At 45.5% G+C, this 20,194-nt stretch overlaps 1 protein-coding gene and 1 non-coding gene across 3 annotated transcripts in view; both read right to left on the reverse strand.

The window, feature by feature from the left end:
- TMEM131L (transmembrane 131 like) overlaps positions 1 to 20,194 on the reverse strand; it is a 142,271-nt gene that overhangs the window by 84,468 nt on the left and 37,609 nt on the right. The gene's annotated exons all lie outside the window — the stretch shown is intronic.
- LOC114233506 (U6 spliceosomal RNA) lies at positions 1,343 to 1,451 on the reverse strand. Its single transcript, XR_003619651.2, has one exon. It is a non-coding gene; the product is annotated as a U6 spliceosomal RNA (small nuclear RNA).

Consider the following 20,194-nt stretch of genomic DNA (forward strand, 5'->3'; position numbering starts at 1 on the left):
CCAAAAGGAGAGCTTGCTGATAAACATTGTGTTGAAGAGAATAATGGCAACATGAAAAAAGTGCTGGCAACAAGTCAATAAAAGGAAACAAAGCTGTCATGTTCAACATGATTACAACAACAAAAAAAATACCATTAGCAGAATATTAAACAGGGCCGTGTTAGGATGGGTGGGATATGAGTGACATTTCCCTTTCCCCCGGTTTTCCAAAATTGTTAAGTAGTTTGATATCTTTGAGAATATTCCAAATTTGTGGAGTTACGTTGCTGTTAGAAAACTCAAGAGCAATATGGGAAGGTACTTTCTTCTTAAGTAGTTCTTTCTTTGTGTGGATTCAAAGAACACATTTCCACATTTATGTTACTTAAAAGCTAACAAAAGTTTCAAGTCTGAAAGTTTCCATTCTGAAACGCTTGTTCCTTTGCTCCACACTCCCTAACTCACTGGTTACTGCCCCGTCTCTGTGAGCTTCTCCTTCCACCACCACCACCATCACCACCACCACCACCACCTCTTAAACAAGCCTTCCCTCCCCCCTCCACAATCACTCATTCCATGATCTGATCCAGTCTCCAGGCTCTAAACATCACCGGAGCTTTCACCCGACCCAACTTTCTCTCTAATCCCAGCACTCTGGTTGCCCACCCACAGGTTCACTGGAAAGTCTAAAAGACATTTTTTTAAAAAGTCTAAACCAGGCCCAGCCAGCATGGCTCAGTAGTTGAGCATCTGCCTCTGAACCAGGAAGTCACAGTTCGATTCCCACTCAGGGCACGTGCCCAAGTTGCAGGCTCCCAGCCATCAATGATTCTCTCCCATCATTGATATTGCGCTCGCTCTCTCACTCTCTCGCTCTCTCTCTCTCTCGCTCTCTCTTCCTTCCTCTCTGAAATCAATAAAACTATATTTTTATAGAAGTCTAAACCAACACCCATGACTTTACCTCAACCCACTCGATCCACAGCCATCGTGGCTCAGTTGTTGAAGCCAATAATTTTGGAATCAATCATCCTTGTCTGTTTTCTGCCTTATACCCCACATCAACCTACTGGAAATCTTGTGTGAGCTCTGCTTTCAAAACATACCCAGAACCTCACCACCTGCACCCTGGTCCAAGCACCAACATCTCTCTGAGTTCTTGACTGTTGACTACAATAGCCTCAAGCGGTCTCCCTGCAGTCTAGGCTCAACACCAGCCAGGCAGCTTTTTAAATCCTAATTCAGATCACTGCTCCGCTCCAAACCCCATGACGACTCCCCATTTCCAAGGTCTCACATGAGGTGAGCGCCACACTCTCCCCCGTGACCTCACCACCTTCAAGTCCCTCTTTTTTCTTTTTTTTTAAATATGGAACGCTTCACAAATTTGTGTGTCATCCTTGTGCAGGGGCCATGCTCATCTTCTCTGTATCGTTCCAGTGCTGCCAAAGCAAGCACCAGTTCCCTCCTCGATACCTGCCCTGCTCTAACCACTCTGTAAACACTCCAGGCCTTAGTTCCCACTGCAAATCAAAACCTTTAGTATCTACAAATACCAGTTACACAAAAATAGAGGCAAGCTGAGGTGCGGCCTGCCATCTGACCCTCGGCCTCACTTCTGCAGCTGCACCCCTATTTCAAGCATCAGTGGGGTGCAGGTGTGTACCCCACCCCCACATCTAGTCCCCTAGCTGGAAAGGGGGTGAATGTGCCCAATGTGCGGATAGAAGATCTGAGAGATGGAGAGAGAATCCCCAAATTCACTTACTCCTAAGGCCAACAACCCTCCTTCTTCCAGGTCATAAGAGCTAATAAATCCCTTTTAATGCTCAAGCTAAATGACTGGAATCTATTACTTGAAGCTGGAAAGGTCACAACTGGTAGTTAGATGAACCCAGAAACTCAAATGTAATTCATGAAATCAAGTAACCTTTGGAATATTAAAATACATGTTATGACTATTTATAAAAACAAATGCTTTCTGAGGAAAAGGATGAATCTGCAAAAGGCCTAAGACAACCTGCATCCTCACCAAAAAAAAAAAAAAAAAAAAAGCAAGGGGGAGGAGTCTGCATCTTTATAAAACCAATTGTTTCTTCCAGGAGAGACAGAAATGTTCTCAAATTAGATTGTGGTGATGGCTGCACAACCCTGTGGCTATTCTCAAAACACAGCGAGCCACACACTTACAATGAGTGCACTGTACGGTGTGTGAAGTGTACCTCCATAAAGCTGTTAAAAACACAAAAGCAAAAAGAACCAAAAGCAAGCACACACGCCAGCCTCCAACATCGAGCAATTCATCAGGATCCAACCTGTAGGAAAGGGAAGAGGGGGCGCCTTCTGCATCTTCTCATCCACGTGCTCATCCTTCCTTCCTGCGCACACAGACGTCTCCTCCGCAGGGACAAAGCCGTACGCAGATGCCTCTGATGGGGGCCGGCCACATTTCCCATCATTATGCAGCCTAATTCCTGCCTATTATCCAAATGCAGAATCCTTCTGCCCAATTTCAGGCAGCCTGGCAGCTGCAGAGGAAGAACAGCTTGCCCTTCCGAGGAGGCCCATTTGACATAGAACCCCTGCTGCTAAGAGGACTCCAGTCCTCGACATGTCAATCACATAGGCAGGAGGAGACCTGGGAACAGCGGCGACTTCCATGTGAGCATGTTCCTTCCAAAGCCAGCATGAGAAGATGAAGAGAAGGGCAGCCTTCAAGACTAGTTTTGGTACTGGGGGGACAGGGCGGGAAGGGGGTGGGGATTGGGGTGAGGGTAGGGAGGTGGTAAAGAATCAAATAAGAGCACAGCAAGTGCTTGCACCAAGACATAGTCTCTCCCCAGCTATCTCCATCTCCATATTAATCTTCATGAACATGCGAGCCCTGATCCTTAAACCACCTGACCTCCAGAGCTCAATGCACTCCGATATGACTCAATGACTCTGACTTTGCTTGTTCTCCAGATAATCCCTTGACCCCTCTTCAGAGGAGGCATTTCCCTATTTTAAATAGCTTTCCTTGTGGTTTTCCTTTAACTATAAACAGAGATAAAAAACAAAAATACAGTAACTGTACTTGCTACAATGAAACGGCATTATATTGCAAAGGGCCATAGTTATTCAATGAAATACTGTATATAAAGTGTTTGGTTAAGTTTTTAACTCTCATGGCAAACAACTCAATTGTTATGCTGTATTCAGTGACACTTTCGAAATATATTTCTTTCCTCTAGTAATAATAAAACGGACATCCTGTACACCCTCCACTAGAAAGACTGCCACATTCTGGCATCAGTTACGGAATTAATCATTTTAAATTCAAGAAAAGGTGAATCCCTAGCAGGGGAATATTTAAAAATGTGTAGCTCCTGAACATTTCCTCCTCCCTTTAAAAAAAAAAAAATCATCATGAGTACCAGCTCAGGGAGTCAAGAAATTTGGGCCACTGGTACCCAATTTGGCGCCTCTCAGAGATAACGAGGGGCAACCTTAAAAAATACATATATATATATATATATATATATATATATATATATATATACATACATATATATATATATATATATATACATATATATATATATATGTATATATATATATATATATATATATGGCCGTAACTGGTTTGGCTCAGTTGATAGAACAGCAGCCTGGGGACTGAAGGGTCCCAGGTTCGATTCCGGTCAAGGGCATGTACCTTGGTTGCAGGCACATCCCCAGGAGGGGTGTGCAGGAGGCGGCTGATCAATGTTTCTAACTCTCTATGCCTCTCCCTTCCTCTCTGTAAAAAATCAATAAAATATATTTCATATATATATATATATATATATATATATATATACACACACACACACACACATACACCCCAGGACTCCATGAGCTCTTCCTGAACCAGAATATCTGGGGATAGAGCCTGGAAATATAGATTTGGGGAACAGCTCCCCCAAGGAATCCCACCGTCCCTGCTCCCATTAGGAAAACACGTTTGCATTTGGGATCCACAGACACATTTACCCATCTCTCTGCTGTTCATTCCTGGATCCTTCCAGGGACACCTCTGTTTCTAACACATCTCATTTCCACTATAAAATTCCTCCGTCTCCGGGAGAGCCAGGTTGCAGGAAACAAGCTAGCTATTTTAAGCAGAAAGGGATGTTCACACAGGGAATTGATACTTACGTGGTTGTTGAAAGGTTTGAGGGAGCAGGCTCTATGCTGGGCCTCCAGGAAGGACTCCCAAACAACAGGGAACTGGCCCCCAAGGGTGCTGGTGCCTCTGTCACAGGGAAGGTGGGGCACCTCAGGAAGCTTCCCTGGGGCTCCTGAGTCAGGAACATCCTGCCAGCTGTGTCCCCAGGACCTAGGAGCTGCCTCTGTCACCATTCTTGGTCCTATGCCAATATGCTCTAAGTTGGATCCTGGGAAGAGTCATTCACTTCCTGCTACACTGCACGTTAATGAACTATGTTTCTGACACTGCTTCACTGAAGAGCAGTCACCAGAACTGAATCCAGCATGACACCTACCCTGCACAGAGGGCCCGACTGGCACCCTGCCCAGAGGGCCCGACTCGCACCCTGCACAGAGGGCCCGACTCGCACCGTGAACAGAGGGCCCGACTCGCACCCTGAACAGAGGGCCTGACTCGCACCCTGCACAGAGGGCCCGACTCGCACCCTGAACAGAGGACCCGACTCGCACCCTGAACAGAGGGCCCGACTCGCACCCTGAACAGAGGGCCCGACTCGCACCCTGAACAGAGGGCCCGACTCGCACAGACTAAGGCATCGCTCACTGTCGAGCAGTCTCTAACACCCCCACGTCTCCCGCACCTAACTTTCTTCCTCTGGTCTTTTCCTCCCCATTTCCCCTTCCCATGCAGACAACTGCTAATCCAGGTCCCAGTACTGAGCCTAATGACATCTTTTGCATTTCTTCTTCTTTGATTCAGCTCATCATGCAGCCTGTCTAGTTTTTTGTGTGTGCGTGTGTGGTTTTTTGGGGTTGTTTTTTTGTTTTGTTTTGTTTTTTTTGGCTCCTGATTCTTATCATCCAATAAACTGTCTATTTGCACCCAAATCCTATTATCCACCAAATGAATGACACTTGAACTAAGCGGATAGGGTGAATACAAAATATACTAACACCACCTTCACTGGAAAAGTCCAATAATCACATTATCAGCATGTCCCCAAATGCAACCAGCATTTTTTCACATGGTCTTTTCTGGACCATATGTCCAGCTCAGCCTTAGGTGCTACAAGCGAGTAATAAACCCTGGCCACAAGCACTTGATATTCTCAGACGAGCAACAGAGACTTAAGACAAAAGAACAACAGAGACAGTAAGAATTTTAGATGCTGCAAACAGTCTATCTGACACCAATATGAACTAGGAGCTACTCAGATCTGAAATGATGAGAGCGGTCCTTTTTTTTTTTTAAAGCATGTGTGAGGTCTCCTGAAAGGAACATATGGTAACATATTGTGTAACGGCCCACAGAGTCCATTTTTGCAATCAGATCTTACTTAATACAATACACTGTGTGACTTCAAAACATGGGCATATGTCAAATACGGACAATCTCCCACAACTACCTGGACAGGGTAGGAACTGAAGGAAGATCTTTAAAGCAAATGAATCCGTTCCCAACACAGGGAGTCAGGCCAGAGAGTACCCCTTGGCTGTGATACAAGTTGCACATGGGCCCTTGATTTCTGAATTTATTTTCTCCTCTGCGTAAACTACTTTTACTTCTAGATTTCACTTGATATCATATTTGTGCTGGCATTAAGACTCCCCTCCACCCTACTCCCTGCCTGAGGATTCCGCTTTCTCTTCTCATTGGTTTTTCACCGCTTTCAACCCACTCGCTTCCAAATCAGCAGCACCTGTTTCTAAATAAGGTGTCCACACAGGCCTCTTACTTTACATATTCACTCTGAGCAAGGAGAAACACACACTGGGAGTTTCTCTTCACGTTATGCAAAAGGTGGAAGAGACACCCACAGACGCTTGCTGATTTGTTTTAAGCGGAAAAATTTTACTTTCTTTTTTACTTTATTTTTGTAAAAGGATTCCATCTCCCCTACCACACTCACTTTAGAAGCATGCTGTGTGTAATTACCTTAAATAGGAAACTCAAAATAATCAATCATTGCTTTTACGACTGTAATTATAGCCAAGTCTATATGGAACAAAACATTTCCACCATCTACAGATGAAAGTCAAAAAAGTTCACGGACAAGAGATGAAGTGTCATTTCCCATAAACACCGAGATAAAATTAATCGCAAAATATCCTGGAAATCACCAGTGTTCATGGGACAGAGGAGACCGATGAGGGGAACCTGGCGCCCCCTGGACAGCGATGGAAGCGTCTTCTTCACCTCAAAGGACTCCGCCTCCTGATTCCAGAGGACAGAATCCTTCCAGACCAGACTAAATAAATTCACAGCTGCCCTACAGAGAGGATGCAAAACCTCAAGCCTGGGGTGACCTACAGGAGCAGATGAGAACCTATGGCTGAGTGTTTCTCTTCTCTCTCTCTCTTCTCTCTCTCTCTCACACACACACTCTCCAGGGGAGGGCTGGCTCCCCAACTCCAACCAAATCCCTTGCTATTTGAGAAAGAGAGAGACAGAAAGACCAATGTGAGAAACATCTATTGGTAGCATCTCGATGTGTCACAACCTAGGCATGTGCCCTGACCAGGAACAGAACCTGCAACCTTTTGGTGCACGGGATGATGCTCCAACCAACTGAGCCACCTGGCCAGGGCTGTTCCCCACACTATTTCTTACGTCTTGGAAACTCTACAACTGAGGTACACGTGATGATTGCCTTGCTTGATACAGCAACTTTGATACAAACACATTAGGAGACAGGCCTGGGAAGGGAACCTAGGAGACAAGACCGGGATGTTAAAGAAAGAAGAACATGGGAGAAAATGGAAGTGGAAAGTTATTTCCTCCGTAAGTTCCAAAGTAAGCCTTTTCCTCCTCTCCTTGCTTTTAATCAAACACTTGTTCTCACCTTGTTTTTAACTGTTTTGTTGTTTTTAAGCCTAGAGGTTTCCCCCTAAATTTCCACAGGTGAATGAATGAGTTTATCTGCTTTACTGCAACCAGACTATACACTCTATTTTAAAAACCAGTCGTCTTTTTTCAATATTTTCAAACATACCACAGTTTTCTCCAGTCTCTAGAAAAGAATACAGTAAATATAAAACATGTTTCTCGACCCACACAAATCTATCAACGCCAACTGCTAGGGGCTCGCAGGCAGCCTTCCTCTGTTCTGTTTTCATATGCTAGTTCCCCCTATCAATAAATTCCCATTTTTACAACTAAATAACCCTCCCTTTGAAGAGGCAAGCTGTAACCTGTTTTATATTATCCGATGCCAAAATCGGGAAGTAAGTTGAGGCTCTGATATTTCCCTCCCACCCGCCCCCGTTCTAAAAAGCCATCCATATCCATCCTGTTCTCCGCTGCAGAGAGAGCTCCGTGCATGAATGCACGCCCAGGGCCTCGCCGGGGATGTCTTTTCACATGCCAAGGAAATCCAGCCCAGATCAAGGGGAAAAAGCAGCTGCTCACGTTAACGGTACAGACAGCTGGCACTCTGGAAACACACAGGACCGAAAATCAAAGGAGCCTCTAAAAATATGGTACCAAGAAGACGAGACGGAAGAGAAACGAAGTGAAGGTGGCCCACTAAGGCAGGAAAAACTAACACAGGACAGTGAAAGGGCGCCTGTCGGGGACTTGGACAGGGAGCCGCTGAGCACACTTAGCGTCACTAAGGACGCATCGCTGTGCAAACAGTGCGGTCTTCACAGAAAGGGCCGTCCAGCACAGCGCCAGTCTCCGCTTTACCTCCCCAGCGCATTCCTAGAAACCATAACATAAATAAAGCCAATCATATTTTCCCATGGGAACGACTTCCAAATGGAAGGGTTACATCCTGGCCAAAGGCACCAAAGAAATCACAGCAATGACGATATTGCACAAAACCTATGACACAGCTTCAAACGCTGCAAATACTATAAAGTGGCCGAGTCAAGCCAGAGCATTGGAATTTGATGTAAGAAGTGGCCTGACAGACCACAGGGTCTAACTCTCTCCTCCAGGCCAGGACATGGGAACCCAGAGGGACCACTCGCCCAAGATCAGGCATCTGGTTAAAAGCCAACTGAGAAACAAACCCAGGCCTCCTACCAATCAACCAATCCACAGGGCATTAGACAAAAGTTCCATCAGACAGACAAAAAAAAAAAAAAAAAGCATATTCCGTTATTATAGAAGCTGCCTCCAAAATAAGACATACATGGAGCAAATAAAAATATAAGCACCCGTATAACACATTTTACCTGCAAGCAAGGTCATCCAGGAAGAATTCTACATGTGTGCTTGTGATTAGCAACCATTTTTCTTGTGAGCCTTTCTTAACATTTACCAAGTACTGTGGGAGAAGCCTTGGATTGCCAATCGGGGGTAGCCATGGCATTTGGCCATTCGGTCTTTCTGATTGGAGACGTGGCCTCCCTGGCCACAGGACCTGCGTGTGACCCCAGGCAGGTCCATCAGGGTCCTGGCGGGGACCACGTGCACTGGGAGGGAATTCTCAGGGTGCAAAGCTTTGAGAAAGGCAACGTAGCGCAGCCAGTGGCCAAATTCCCCACTAGACTTTCTGCAGGAGAGATGGCAAAAGTAAACAGGAGGGAAATGCGGGAAAGGCAGCAAGACAGCCTGGCGTACCTACAGTGAGATGTGCTGGTACAACAGTCTTAGGCCAGTGGGATACTGATGATTTCCACCCTCTTTGTTCTTTTATGAATTACCTAATCTTGCTGAAACAAACATGAACTTTGTAATGAGAAATGTAATGAGAAAACTATGTCGTGAAGTAAGGGCAGGGCTGATATTCAGCTAGAATGGACTCCCTTCACTGGCTGTCTGAGGCCTTTTCTGATTGGCTGGATCCTTTGGGATTCCTGAGCCTGGCCTAAAAAAACAAGAAAACTTTCAGTATAATCCATAAGACGGACGGCAGGGATGAGGGTGTAGCTTCCTTTATGGGTGTGGCCCTGATCTGGACATAAATTTTAATTTTCTTTTAACACTAGCTAACTATAGACCTTTTCCCACAATGCTATCAGTAACAGTGTTCATGGTTAGTCAACCGTGAAAATTCAACTACAAAACCTGAGGCCGGTTAGAAGCAGCTAACCTCCTCTCTGACGGCTCTCCTCAGCACACCCTTCACCACTGTTAGCCAACCACCTCTGCAAATTTCAGTCTTTGTCTTTCTAAAACCTTAATTCCTCTTCCTAGAGACTTCCTCTTCTTTTTACCTCAAGTCTTACCTCCAGACTTGCATCAGATTTGGCTTCCTGCTACACAAGACTGGGCTGTTTCCCTTTAAACTTTTTAATTTTATTATGTTTCTCTCCCCTCCCCATTTCATTCCTGAGACAACTGTCCCCATCTCTAGCTTTAGGCACACTGCCTGGCCTCGTATCTTCTAGAAGGAATTTCATTCAACAGACAGAAATGGAGACAGAGGAAATTCCTAAGTTTCACAAATACTTCTAGTTAAAACGCAACATAACTCTGGCAGTTTTAATGAATGTGGTTTGCCAACTGCTGACATAATATTTGGGATTGACATTCACAGGAAACTCTATTTCAGGTCTTAATTTGACATCAAATGCTAAAGGCACAACAAATGGTGAAGGCAAAAAAATACAGGTAATCCTACAGTCACATGGTGTTTAGTACTTTTTAGACCAAAGAAAACACAGTACCATAGAAATATTGCATGGCTCAGTGGTTGAGCATCAATCTGTGAACCAGGAGGTCACGGTTCGATTCCCGGTCAGGGCACATGCCTGGGTTTCGGGCTCGATCCCCCAGTTGGGGGCATGTAGGAGGCAGCCAATCAATGATTCTCTCTCATCACTGATGTTTCTAAGCTCTATCTTCCGTTCTATCCCTCTCTGAAATTAAAAAACTTTAAAAAGAAATATTATGTAATGGTTAAGTGAACAGATGAAGCCATAAAAACCTACTCAGTCCTGAAGTCCTAAAAAGACTAACCACCAAGAAGCAGAGTGGCTCTGGGAAAGCCCAGGGCGCTGCACCCCAGCAGAGGTGATGGGGGTTTCCTCTGCCCTAACATACAAAGGTAACCGAGGCAGGGCCTCAAGCAAACCCGTGTGGAAAGTGCTCTGTGGGAGTGGGAGGGTGGGGAAGCCGGGGCGGGGGGGGGGGAGGGAGGAGGGGAGCGGGGTATGAATGGGGAGGTAGGAACAGAAGGAAAGGAGACAGGAGAATTGAGGTGAGAATCAAGGTGGGCCTGGCACAGAATGAGACATGGGAAGGACCACCTGCTGGGCAGGCTCTCCATCCACCGGAGGAAACATTTATTAAAGAAGATCTAGGGCTAAAGCACCCAGCTAAGTGTGGCGGAAACAACATTTAAAAATAACGCCAGGATCTTGCTCTTAAAGAACTCCATCTCACTGGGTGGAGACACACACGAGACTAGAGAATTCGGCAGACAGAGCACCGAATGCTCAGAAAGAAGGAACAGGGGGGCTTCCTGGAAGCTACACCTCACCGGGCGGAGTCTCAGGGGACCAGAGAGGGGGGCCCTCTTGGCTTGGCATTTACCTTCACTCCCATCCTGGGTCCCTTCCTTCCCCGGGTGCTCGGCACAAAGCTCCCCTCCCAACCCACCCCCCGTGGAAAGAAAGGGACTACCCTTCTGAGGTCGCCTAGTATTAGCACATCACGAAAGCCAGGCCACCTATTTACTACAAACTTAGGAACTTAGAAAGTTGAAATTAAAGGGCACAAAACAGGAACTCAAAACCCACAAGCTGAAGCTTCAAAGGTGAGAATGTCCCATTTCATAAAAGGTGGTTGAGGTTTCCCACTTGACTGTTCCACATTCTCCCCCACTCCTTCGCCACAGCCCGAAACAGACTCACACTTGATTTCTCACCGTCTTCAACACATATTCAACGGTTTCTTTCACATCCAAAGAGAAGACCGAAGGCCCTGGTACGCACAGGGCTTTACTCCAAGCCATTCTGCTCGAAGATGCAGCCTCAGTAGAAGCACAAACACCAGACCAGAAAAGAATGATGGGATATTTCATTCTTCTCTAAGGGGCTGGAAGACTGTTACACAAACATGTATCTCTTCCGTAATAAGACCAAGAAATAGAATAAAAAAGAGCAACAACAAAACACAGAACATGTGCTATAACAATGGACGAACCTTGAAGACATAATGCTCAGTGAACTAAACCAGTCCCCAAAGGACAAATACTGGCTGATCCCACTTATCTGTGGGACCTAGAGTAGCCAAATTCATAGAGGCAGAACACAGGATGGTGGTTGTCAGGGCTGGGGTGGGGGTGGGGGGGGTGGTATGGGGAGTTCTTGTTCAAAAAGCACAGTTGCAGTTTTGCAAGATGAACAGTTCTGTGGACGGGTGGTGACAATGGTCGCCCAACATTGGGAATGTACTCAGTGCCTCTGAATTCTACACTTAAAATGGGTTAAAAATGGAAAACGTTATAGTACATGTTTTATCACAATTAAAATGAATAAACTCTTTTAAAGAAAAGTCTGCAGGAACTTATCGGGTCTAGCGTCCATCTGCACTTAACAACACACAGGCTTTTCTTGAGTAACGTACCATGGTTCGAGCAATTATAGTGGAGACGCTCTAATTCCTAACTGGACCATCACGGGGGGGCACGTGTACTGAGAACCTGCCTGGGAGGCCTGAGCCCAGAACTTTCCCTTGAGAAATAGCCACCCTCTTCCCTCCCAAGGATATTAGAGCCTTATCTGCAACACAGCCTCCACCACCATTAACTGATCCCTAACACACATTCCCCGAGACTCATCTTCTCCAGCCTCACGACCGCCTCGAAGAGCGATGGCACCCCCCGTCTAGATAGGAAACAGGGCCCAAGATCACACAGAGGACAGCGGCTCAAGTCTGTGCATCACCCACCTGTGGGCAGGGCTGCTCCCCAGTGTGGACTCTTCCCCCACGGAAGTCACAGCCACAAAGAACTGGCTTTCGGGTGGACTGCGAGTCCCTTCAGGCCCTGCTTCCTGCAGCTCACCCACGCAGACACCTGCTCTGCAACTTCAGGGCACTGCTTTCGTGCTGGATCCGAAGACCTCACCTGAAGAAGTGGGAGCTGCAACCCGCCCACCCCGCCCCCCGCCATGGAAGGCCCCCCGGGCTTCTCATTAATAACGCTCCAGAAAAAATGCTTGAGGTAGTGCTCCAATCCTTTCCATTGCGTGATTAATCCAGCTCAGTCAGGAAGCCCTGGCACCCCCGTTGGCCTCTAGCACAAAAGAGTAACAGCTCCCCCTCAACCTGCTCAGTCATTAGGGAACGGAGAGGAGACAGCTCGGGGCTGGCCTTTTCCTAATCTCTCATCACTGCTTCTCAAACTTCCCCCCGAAACTCCCCTGACAAGAGAATTCACTGCTCCAGGGATCCAGGGCCTTCCCAGTTTCCTGCCTAAATCGAGAAAAATAGCTAAAGGCTGGCTGGCTTTTTTTTAAAGATGGAAGCAAACTGAGCACCCTACTTCTGGGTATATTTTCATATAAAACGCTTCCTTCCAAGTCTCAAGTAAAATCGGTACCAAGAGAGATGGGCCATGTATGTTCAAAGCCTCCAGAAACCTCCCGCCCCGAAAGTGAGCTCAGATGAGGAAGCAGGTCTGGCTGGCCCTCACAGCCGGCCCCCGGATGAATTCCTGGCAAGATCTTCCCGGAGCAAATGACTGCTGATTGTATCATTCGCTTGGCATTTATGCACCGGGCTTTACCGTGGTGGTTTTGTTTTCGAGTGCATAAATGTGTAAACTCCCTGTGCTCAAGGACGGTCACACTTCCCTATTCGCCCAGGACATCAATTCCTGTTTCTTACACACAACAGACACTTGGTAGAGCAGGTTCTTCAAAAAGTCCTTGGGTAAAAGAGTAAGTGTGGAGAGAGCGGCGGGCTGTCTTCCTAGAGACTCCTCTCAGAGCCTGGCGGCGGGGGGGTGGGGGGGGGCAGCAGCAATGTATCCGTTTTTCCTCTGTCCTGGACACTGAAATTGGCCAAATTATATACGTACTAAATGTATGTATTTGCTTTAAAATTACATTTGCCTGTTGTTTCCTTCTCATGGAAACTCAAGTATTAAAGTTTAAAATTGCTCCTTTCTCCATATTCTACACGTGTCGACTATTAGAGTCTGACAGGTAAATATGTTCAAACTCCTTCCACAGCAATTTAAAGGCTCTCCTAATTCTTTTTGTTTTGTTTTTGTTAATCCTTACCCGAGGATATTTTTCCCATTGAATTTTAGAGAGAGGGCAAGGAAAGGGGGGGGGGGGGGGGGGAGGAGAGAAGGAGAGAGAGAAACATCAATGTGAGAGAGACACATTGATTGATTGCCTCCCACACACGACCTGGGCTGGGGAACAAACCTGCAACCCAGGTACATGGCTTTGACCGGGAACGGAACCCACCACTCTCTGGTACACGGGCCAATGCTCTACCACTGAGCCACACTGGCCAGGGCTTCTCTCCATACTTTTATCCCAGTTTTTCTCTTTCTGTGGTGTTAATATCACCTGATGTCAGAGTAAAACATCACTATCTCTGTGGCAAGAATAAAAAATGGAAGCCCTATTCATTGGAATTGGGTACAGTTAAGTCCTCATTTAACGCCATCAATAGGTACTTCGACTTTTAGGCAAAATGATGTATAACAAAACCAGCTTTCCCCTAGGCCCGTGATCTAAACAAGAGTTACGTCCCCAGGCCATATCATCAGCATTACAACCAAATGATGTTCAACGCCATAACATTATGCGAGGACCTGTTCTGCAAAGTCTTCGACTTCAAAACTAAACATGCTAGGCCACTAAATAACTTTCCATCCCAGCTTTTGTCACTTCAGCAACTTTCACTGAAAGGTTGGCCCCGAGCAAGCAACTGCAAAAGACAATATTTACACACGACATCAGACAACTGCTGTTGAAATCCCAGAGGACTTTTCCTACCAAATCTCTAGGCCAAGAACAAAAGGTACCACACGGCCGCCACATCTCTCCAGCTCGCGTTGTGCATGCTCACTGCGACTTCTCCCTTTTCCGAAGGCTGCTTGATCACATCTCTGATTTAAGGAGTCCTTGGCACACAGAATTGTCGCCCCGGGAGGCTGGGGAGGAAAGTACTCCACACAGAGACTATAACTGGTAGCCAGAAGTGTGACAAAGGCGTTCAGAAGTTTAAAATACAGCAAGTAAACCACAGGTGGAAGTCTCTCCGTGTCTCCATGGCCACAACAAGGACTTCCAGGTGGCGCCCGGAGGGGAGCACACCAGAAAGAGGGGGCCTCCTCAGGAACGCAAAGTGTGTCCCCTGGAGTCACAGATTCCAGCACAAAGCTGAACACTCGCTGTGATATACCCTAGGGCTGCTGCAAACAGTGCCTGAGCACCAAGTGAGGGCACTGATTTTTATAGTAAACCTGTCCCAACATATGCCCAAGACTGTCTTTATTGCTTGAAATTGCCTCTCGTGATTTTAATCGGTGGGAAATTTCTCAACAACTTACCCAATTTTCCCTTTCCGCAGGTCAGACTCGAGTCTCACTAGTCTGTACCCCTCCCTGCCCTGTCACACACATCACACTTGTTACATATCTTTTCTCTCAAGGAAGACTTAAGGCTGAGACAAAAACGAATTTCTTTCTTTTTTTATAAAATATATTTTTACTGGTTTTAGAGAGAAAGGAAGGGAGAGGGAGAGAGAGAGAAACATCAATGTGAGAGAGAAACAGTGCTCAGTTGCCTCCTGCACGCACTCCAACCAGGGCACCCCAACTGGGGAACTCTGACCGGGGACCGAACCCACAACCTGGGCCTGTGCCCTGACCCAGAATCCAACCTGCAACCTTTTGGCGTACAGGACAAAGCTCAACCAACTGAGCCACACCGGCCAGGGCAAAAAAAACCCACAAACCCACAAATGTCTTCACTATGTTTATAAGCTTTTCTATTCCATTAGCAATTTCTCAGCTACTGATGTCTGCTTCTTACTTTTATAGACTTTGCTTGACACCGGGCTCAGCCTCTTCTGATTCTACTGGCTCCTGGCACTGGCTCCTGGAAGTCCCACCTCACCCCGCGCTGCCAGTTTTTTATTGTACCCCAAACACTGTCTTCTGAAACACTGGACAGCAGCCTGCAGTGCTTTCCAAAGGTGCGTAGGAAAGGAAGAGACATTTTTATGTTCCAGTGTTCAGTCCGCCAATGACAGGGCACGCGCGAATTCTAGGGCACCTGTGAGAACGCAGCACCTGCTGCCCGACCCCCGTTCCAAACGGGAACCTGCCTGCAGTCAAATGAACGCCCTGCACGTTCACCCTGACTCTCCAGGCCTCGGCTCTCGCGAAAAACAAGTCAGGGACGTTCTGGTCAACAAAAAGTGTACAGGGGTGGGGTTTTTTCACCCTGTTATTAAACACACACTTCAAGTAAGTTTAGGAAACAGGGAAAACTAGCAACGTAAACAAACCGCCCTGAAAACCCCATCACTCAAGTTGGGCAAATTTTCAAGACATAAAAAGGAGGGTTCCAGAAGATTCCTCCCCGGTGCACAGGCTTCGCAGGACGTGCGCCACGGAGTGAGTTAACGCAGACGCTATCTGGGCACTGAGTGGTTTGGCTGGGCTGTCACAGGAAATCGGGACAAAACAGGTTTGCGACTCTGGTTCGCACGTTTGGGAACACATGACTGCATAAGCACACATACACTGCACACAAAATTTATCTTAACTGTTAAAAACCTCCCAAGAGTATTTCTTTCACTGCTACCATAGTTTTCATGAGCCTACCAGGAACCAAGCCTTGGAGGGAAAAAAAGGCTCCTTGCCTAAATGCTTAAAAAAAAAAAAAAAAAAGGCATTAAACTTCATGAGTTTCATTCAATTCAACTTTGTTTTGAACACCTAACATGTCCCAGGCAGGGGCTGATCCAGCCTTTATGGGGCCTGAAATTCATTGTGAGAGTAGGGGGGTGTTTAAGGGGCCGGGGAGGGGAGGGGAATATACATAATATATCTTACTTTAAAAAATGTAATAGAAACCATAACCACGTGAACACACTCCGAGGATCCCCCCCAGGGCCTTGGACAGGACCTGTGCAAGTGAGAAGAGAGTGGATGTGTTTGGGTCTGTGCCAGTGGGGGGTGCGGTAGGAAAAGCTTCCCAGATCCAGGAGGAGATCCAGGCAGAGATCGATCTGGAGGAGGCAGAGGAGGAAATCTCCTGGCTTGGGGAACTAGTCCAATGGTGGGAAACAAAGAAAAGACTTCAACCAACTTCCTCAATAAATGAACGCACTTGAACAACACATAATTCCAACTGGGGTCTCCAAGGTCAAAAGCTGCACTGGCACTCGGTGCGGGGAAGTTTGTGGGGAAACCAACACAATCCTCAGACACTGAACAAGAGTTATAAACCAGAACAACCTTTCTGGAAAGCATTCGAGAATATTTTTCAAAGGCTTTAAAACAGGCCCACCTTTAAAAAATAAAGAAAACTCTTCACCCGAAGATATATTTTTATTAATTTTTAGAGAGAGAGGAAGGGAGCAAGAGCAGAGAGAGAGGGAGAGAGATCTATATGAGAAACATTGATCGGTTGCCTCTTGTACATGCCCTGACCAGGCCGAAACTTAGGTATGTGCCCTGACCAGGAATAGAATCCACAACCTTTGAGGGCAAGAGACAATGCTCCAAAAAACTAAGAAACCCTGCCAGGACAAAACATGCCCACTTTTTTTGACCCAGCAATTCCAGTTCTAGAAATGTATTCTAAAGATATTATTACAGAAGTGTCCAAAGATGTAGATCAATGTGCAGCATTTTTTTTCCTTTTAAATAAATCTCATATATAAAGTACTAGATTGTAAAGCATGGAGGATTCATATAATGAACTACAAAGCAGTCATTAGAAGTGATGTAATTAGATAGAGACATGAAAGGATGGCTCACAATATATTAAGCTTAAAAATTAAGTTACACTAACTCAAAAACATATCTGCACCCTCATATTCATCGCAGAATTATTCACAATAGCTGAGACATGAAATCCATCTAAGTGTTTGTCAATGGATGAACAAGGAAGTTGTGGTATACGCATGTGTGCGCGCGTGCCCGCGCGCGCGCGCACACACACACACACACACACAATATGGAATATTATTCAGCCATTAAAAAAAGGAAATCCTGCCATTTGCAACAACATGGATAGAATTTGTGGGCATTATGCCAAGTAAAGTAAGTCAGACGAAGACAAACACTGTATAATCTCACTTACATGTGGAATCTAAAATAAACAAACAAATCAAATGGCCAATAAGCACATAAGAAGATGCTCAACTCCACTAGTCATTAGAGAACGCAAATACAAATCACAGTGAGACAGCACTTCATACCCACTAGCATGGGTGTGATCAAAAAGCCAGCCGATGGACGCTGGTGAGGATGCGGAAAAATCAGAACCCTCCGGCACTGCTGGTGAGAATGTGCAATGGTCAGACACTTGAGAAAACAGTTTAGCAGTTCTTCAAAATGTAACACACAGAGTTAGCACATAAACCAGCAGTTCTACTCCTAAATATCTACCCAGTAGAATTGAAAACGTATGTCCATACGAAAACCTCTGCACCAATGTTTATAGCAGCGTTATTCTTATTAGCCCAAAACAGGAAACATCCCAAATGTACACCAATGGATGGATGGATAGACAAAACGTGGTACGGCCACACAATGCCATGCTACTTGGTAATACACAGGAATGAGTTCTGACATGTGCCACTACGTGGGTAAATCTTAAAAACACTGCGCTAAATGAAAGAAGCCAATAGCAAAAGATCGCATGCTGTATGATTCCATTTATATAAAATATTCAGAATAGGCAAATCTATAGAAAGAAAGTAGATTAGTGGTTGCCAGGGACTGAAGCTGGGGGGTGGGACGTAGCTATGAATGGGTGTGAGGTTTCTTTTTGGGGTGATGAAAATGTTCTAAAATTAGACAGCGAAGGTTGTACACCTACTAATACACCAAAAACCACCAAATTATGCATCTTCACAGGGTGCATTCATGTGGGTTGGTGTGAATTTCATCTCAATAAAGCTGCTATTTAAAAAAAAATACAGCTGTTTTGCCATCTGATAGGATCAATCAGAAGAACACGGTGTCACTCCTGGGGTATTCCTGCCACCTACGCATAACCTGCATCTAATGAAGTGTCAGACGAACCCAAATTGAGGGACATTCTACAGAATCACTGGCTCCATCTTTTCAAAATGTCATAGCTGAGGACAAAGAAAAACTAAGGCTGATCCAGATGGAGGAAGGCTAAGAGACATGACAAGTGAAATGCAACCGATGATCCTGGATTGGGTATGAGACCTGAAAATTTCTTACTACCGAGGACAAGTAGGACAGTGGTAACATCTGAGGTCTGTGAGCTGCATAACAACAACAACAAACTCATTAATTAATAAAAATAAAAAATACAGCCATTACCTCTGTACATTTTATAGCATTTGCTAAGAAAAAAAAAATTTAACAACAGGCATTATTACACTTCTCAACTGGGTAAGCTTGAGTGAGTACAAACTTTGGCTTCCTGGTATACAATGGGGATAAGTCATGGTTTCCCAGCATAGCAGTATTTAGCTCACAGTTTTATTCCAAGGATTAAAGATTTCATTTGTACAGGGCTCTAAAGAGCATCCAGCACAAAGCAAGCACTCGAAAATGAGCTATTATGGTTATAACCTTTAAAATAAACAAAACCATCTCCATTTGGAAAACGGAAACATGACCTCCTTCTTACATCACTACACATTCTTGACTCGTTTGTCATCACTGAAGAAGCAATTCTCATCTCAGCTGAGACAAACGCCAAGTGCAAAGCAACTGAGATGCGAGAGTAACGTGGCAAATAATTGATGACAGCCGCGGGCCTTGCGGTGCAGCACCCGCCTCCTGCTCTGCCTGCCCTCTGCCATGAAACCTTCAACAGCACTCCGGGAAGGCACCGATAGCCTCATTTTACCCAGGAGGCAGCCGAAGCTCGCACAGGTTGACTTGGCCAAGGGTGCCCAGGGCGTGGGGCCGAGCAGCCCTCAGACCCGGGTTCATGTTTCCGAGAGAAAACTGGTACCTGAAGGAAAAAGCTGCTCAAAGGAATCCACTTAAAAATCCACAGTAGTTGAGAAAGAGAATTTGCATATTAAAAAAGAAAACTGAGTTAATAAAAATCAGTGTTTCGTATTTAATAAAGTTTGTTAGTATCCCAACCATGCCCTAAGTCTCTGTAGGAGCAAAGAATGAAACAAGATGGAGAATAATTCTTGACAAATACTGTACTAGCATGATATGATGAGGGGGAGGGGGAGGCTTTTACAGAAAGGTAAATTTTGCTAAAATACATAAGGACCCTATTCATTTTCACAAGGGCATCTCTTTTTTTTCTCTCATTATTTTTTAAAATATATTTTTTCTTTTTTTTTCTTTTAATCTTTATTGTTGAAAGTATTACATAGGTTCTCCTTTTCCCCCCCATTAACCTCTTCCAGCCCCTCCTGTCCTCCCCGCTCCCAGGCCCTCACCACCCCACTGTCTGTATCCATGGGTTATGCATATAGGGCATCTCTTAACATCATTTGAACCTCCCTCTTTTGAAGCATCAAATATATCACCTTTGCCAATTTTCTCTTCTTCTATTGCCAACACAAAGATACAGACCAGATGGGAAATGGGTGGAGGAGACGCCAGTATGTAGCGGACGTGTCTGAATGAAGGCCAGTTTTACACGTGTTCCATTTTTATTACATATTCTGACGTATGACAGCTTCCGAATTCCTGTGAAACCTCGGTCCTGGAGCTCAGAGACCCAATAAGAAAACGTAGAACCGAAACTGCTCATGAAATGTCACAAGCAAACTGAATGCCTTCTGCCCTATTTCAATATTGAGTTTACTCCTTTGATAGTTATCTTTTGGTTCTATCTCTTAAAAAAGTGTCCCCTCAGAGCGTAGCATTCTGTCCTGCCCGGTAGAGACCTAGAACCAACAGAAATAAGCTGTTCC

This window comes from Eptesicus fuscus, chromosome 6 (genome assembly GCF_027574615.1).
Source record: "Eptesicus fuscus isolate TK198812 chromosome 6, DD_ASM_mEF_20220401, whole genome shotgun sequence".
In the NCBI taxonomy this organism is placed as follows: Eukaryota; Metazoa; Chordata; class Mammalia; order Chiroptera; family Vespertilionidae; genus Eptesicus; species Eptesicus fuscus.